We start from the raw sequence: 4,724 nt of genomic DNA on the forward strand, positions 1-4,724 counted from the left end.
ATGATAATCAAGCATTATTTAATGATAGAACTTTAGTAATTAGAAATAAAACTAATTTGTATGAACATAATAATAAAACACCATGTATGAATGCATATTTGTCATTTTAACTGGACTTAGAACTGGTGGTGGTGCTTAAGATATTGTTGGGCATTCAGTGTTTCTGTAAAAGAAAAAGAAGGGGGAAAAAACTAACAATAATACTGATAAGATAATAGTAATAATAATAATGATAATACAATACTATAATTCTACTACTAATAACAATATAAAAAGCACTAAGTATTAATGAGCTGCTGGGTTCATGAATATTAATTATGTTGTCTGCGTTCGCTCGAACTGATTTGCTGAAATCAAAACAGGGACGGTAATAGATGAGTGCCAGTCAATGAGATTGCCGTTTGCACATTAGTTCTGCCCACTACCGGAGAAACTGGCAGTATCTTATGGTTTGTCTTTAAAAGCTGAAGAATTCCAAATTAACATTATTTTCACAGGAATATCAAAGAATATCACACTGTAAAAAAAATTCCGTAAAATTTACGGTAAAAAATTTTCACCGTATATAGTAGGGGAATTTACCGTTAACCATTTAACAGGTTTTTACTGTAGCATTTTTACAGTCTTTTACCGTTAAAATCACGGTAATTTTTTACAGTGCACTTACATGTAGCGCGTCAATTCTGCATGGTATGTGAGACTCTCTCGCTCTCTCTCTCGCTCTTTTTTGCGTGTGTGTGAGAAACAGCACTCTCAGCACAGCGACGGTGAGTCCTGCGCCTTCACACTAGAGTTTACGGTACGTCAAATACAGGTATGCTTGCATCCATTGAGATGAATTGAAAAATAGCACAGATCGCTTGACGGAGAGTGAAACTGAAGCGCTCAGCTCAGAGTGTTCAGCGAGTGAATATATATCTGTGCTAAACTTATACTTAACCTTCAACTCACACACTGGCGAGTAAAATCTAAGAATTTATTAGCCAATGGCTAATGTTAGACATCATTTAGTCACCCAGAGTGAAGATTTAGTCGCATATGCAAGTGATTTACTCGCATTGTAGAGGGCTGCATGAATGATTTGATTTGAGTGTGAAAAATTGAGTGAATACTTTTTAGCCTGTTCATCACACACAAAGCTATCAAATGACTTCAGAAGACTTTGAATATTGTACACAAGTTACATAGGCTTCTTCTATGGTATACTTTTAGAGTGTTTTTTCATAGCTTGCTAGCCTTTGGTCACTAGTGATGGGAGAAACAAGGCTTTTCGAAACTATATGAATCAACTGAACCAATTGCAAAATGATGCTGACCTGCTTTTTGGCCTGCTGGTCAAAACTGTGTAAATGCAATGAAAACTGAGTTCAAAAATGCATAAAATACCATTTAGATACCAACTGCAAATGTTTTATTGAGAGTATAATCTATTAAATGTAATTAACAAATCATTTACAGATATACAGATACACTCTAAAAATGCTGGGTTCTTTCAACCCAACTTTGGATCAAATATGGACTAACCCAACTTTTGGGTTAAAAATTTAATGTAAAAATTTAACCCAACGGTTGGGTTAGTCCATATTTGACCCAAAGTTGGGTTTAAACAACCCAGCATTTTTTAGAGTGATAGTTATCCAGTCTAGTATTGTGTCATTAGTTGGACATTTTCAATTGGCTTTACCTTCTTCACCATTCTTACATTTACACTGGACCATGCAAAAAAACCACACCACATCAACTCCTGTGAAACAAGACACTTCAAATATTAGCAAAGCTGAGGTCTGGTCAAAAGACACCACTGTCCCTTTAACACACAATGAAGTCTTATCACAGAGTGGAGCGTCAACACCTCATACAATCCAGCTATGAGAATGATAGTGCAATGCAAACAGGCCGCTATCCCTGAGAGGACTTGTTCTTTTGTGACTGATAAAGACTGGAGAAGTTACATTTGGGCAGGGAGAAGCACAACTGAACTAGTATGGGTAACCATACTTGGCCACATGTCATGTCACTTGTGTACAGAATGTTATCATCTACAAACATGAAGTCAATATGAGAACATTGAGTTGACCCACATATGTGGAGAACATCCATTAACGTTGAAGTGATATGGCATGTACAAAACTATGCAAACATTTTTATTATCAACAGACAATAAATGATTTTTGGTTCAACTGATTAATAAACAGCCAGATTCCAATCATGTAATTGGCATTTGATTAAACTGGTGAGCGCAGACCCTGGAGCAGATCCAGACTGCAGAGCTTCACTCGTCCAGCTGAAGATAAGCCTAAAGCGTAGCAGAACAATTAAATAGGTTTGAATGGAACACTGGCTAAAGCCTCTTCCAGCACAAAAACTCTGGATCAGTTTTGAAAGTTAATGATTTCCCAGAGACACCAGCCTGAGTCATTATCCTTGGATTTGTCAAGGAGACGCTGAAGAGCCCCAGTGAAAATCCAAACAGACTAAAAAAGAAAATACTAAAAAGAGAAAATTTTTGTTCATTGAATTAAGACCATTTTTCCCTTTACAAATGTAATTGTGTTTGGGAGAAAGTGAGCAAGTGTGAACTTGTCTTCTGTTTTCAGAGAGAAAGTGTGTCGGACTCCGTGACATAATATTCAAATTGATTCAGGACTTTGGACTGTCTTCTAATGAAGTTTTAACTCTCTTTGTCTCCATAATTGAACTCATTTTAGAGGATTTCAAAGTGATAAATCTGGCACAGAGTCTGAGCAGGTTCAGAAGGCAAGAATGAAAGAGAAACAAGCCGTGCAATTTTCGAAATACACTTCCTCAGTATTCATGTCTTGTTTTAGACTTGACAGGAAACAAAATGAAGATTTGAATTTGCTGCAAATGAGAAACTATATTTGTCCTTTTCGATGTGGGATAGAACTATTTAAAAATAAAACTCTGCTAGAAGAAAGGCTTATGCCACACTAGTCCAGGCCGGTTTATGCTGGTTTGGCCAAGGTCAAAACTGGTTGACTAAGCTGGTTGTAGCTGGTTGACTAAACACATCTTGCTAAGTTTGTTGCACCAGGTTTGACATCAATTACTTTGAATATAACTGTTTTTGTGCATTTGTTATTTGAATATATCATATGTAAATATAATGACTTAAATGTAGTTGTTTTTTCCCCAATGACTTCAGAAGATGGAACTATAGTGCCTGAATCGTATAAACCACAACGTTGGAGTCCGGCAACCAAGACATTATGCATCATATTATGTATATACTTAACTATATATATATATATATATAAAAGAAAGAATATCCAACAAATTTCATTTTTGAATGAACTTTCATCGAATACTGGGGAGCAGAATCAGCAATACAGCTCTTTTCACCAGATTACCAGGCCAATCTGATTTACCAAAGACTGTGATGAAATTAGTCTGGTTGACTGGTATGGTTACTGAATCTGGTGATTTAATTCAGAGTGCAATAAAGAAATCCACAGCTTTATTCATCCCGGATTGGATCTGCAAAACTGATCTGCATCATTTCATCCTATTACTGATAGACTCTAAACACTTCTGTTCTTTTGATACTTCAGGGAATGGCGGTTTAAGCACAATCCCTTCCTAACTCTCTGATGCATTATTCAGTGACTGACCTATTCTCTTATGGACAGTAAAGTCCCCTGGATCTCTCTAAATGCTGGCTAGAATGCAGCCCTGATGTAAAATGCATGTGTGCTGATGTCACCTTTCCCCATTGCTAAAAGCTCTCATCTTCACAGACACAACCGAGAAGAACACTGCAACATAAAAAAAAACTACCGCAATACGACTGCAACATCAAAACATCATCTCTGCTCGTTAATTAGACTCTCTGCACTGTATACACCACAGGCAAAAGGAAAGGAAGCAATGAAAATTTAACATCGCACAAAAAGGAACTGAAGTAAGAAGAAAACGGTGTCAGTCATTCTATTTGAATGTGATAGGGCTTTTCTTTTTGATTGGGCTGGAGTGCTATGTAGAGCAGATCTCAGTTCCCCCCGGAGAAATCAACACTAGAATAGAGGGCAAAAAAGATTCAGACTGAAGTAGGAGAAGCTGTGTAAGGTATTTCAGCAAAAAAAAAAAACCTCCACTTTATTCATTCGTACCATTCACAAGCAAGGTTAACCAGCAATGTGTTTTGTTTTTTTTTACTTCTCAGTAAAAACATACCAACTTTCTGCAAATTAGGCTTATTATAGAATTGTTAATGTATTGCAGTAAAAAGAAAAACCCTATTGTAACACAATGTTTGTTTTAATTAACTCAGCATAAATGAATGGCAGTACCACAAATACTGTACTGCAAAAATAATTTATGAACAAGATTATTGGAGTGTTTTACAAGAAAATACTATTTCAGTTATTCTACTTCAAAATTGCATGCTTAACTCAATGTGTTACTTGTCATTTCTTTGTAATTAATGCCTAAAAATGTAATAAATAAATACATAAATACATAAAATAAAATGTAGGCCTATACATTGTATTAGCAGGGAAAATGCAGTATGTTTAATATAAATGGAAAATAGCAAAAAATAAATAAATTATATTTGATTTTTTGGGGGGTAAAATACAACCCAGGCATATTCTTGAAAGGTTTTGTATATTTATCTATCAATATCTAAAGTCTCTTTATCACAGGCTTCTGTCAGTCTGCAGGTCTTGGCAAGCATTGGGTCTGTCTGTGTCTGTGTGTGTGTG

This window comes from Sinocyclocheilus rhinocerous, unplaced genomic scaffold (genome assembly GCF_001515625.1).
Source record: "Sinocyclocheilus rhinocerous isolate Xijiao unplaced genomic scaffold, SAMN03320098_v1.1 scaffold4183, whole genome shotgun sequence".
Lineage (NCBI taxonomy): Eukaryota > Metazoa > Chordata > Actinopteri > Cypriniformes > Cyprinidae > Sinocyclocheilus > Sinocyclocheilus rhinocerous.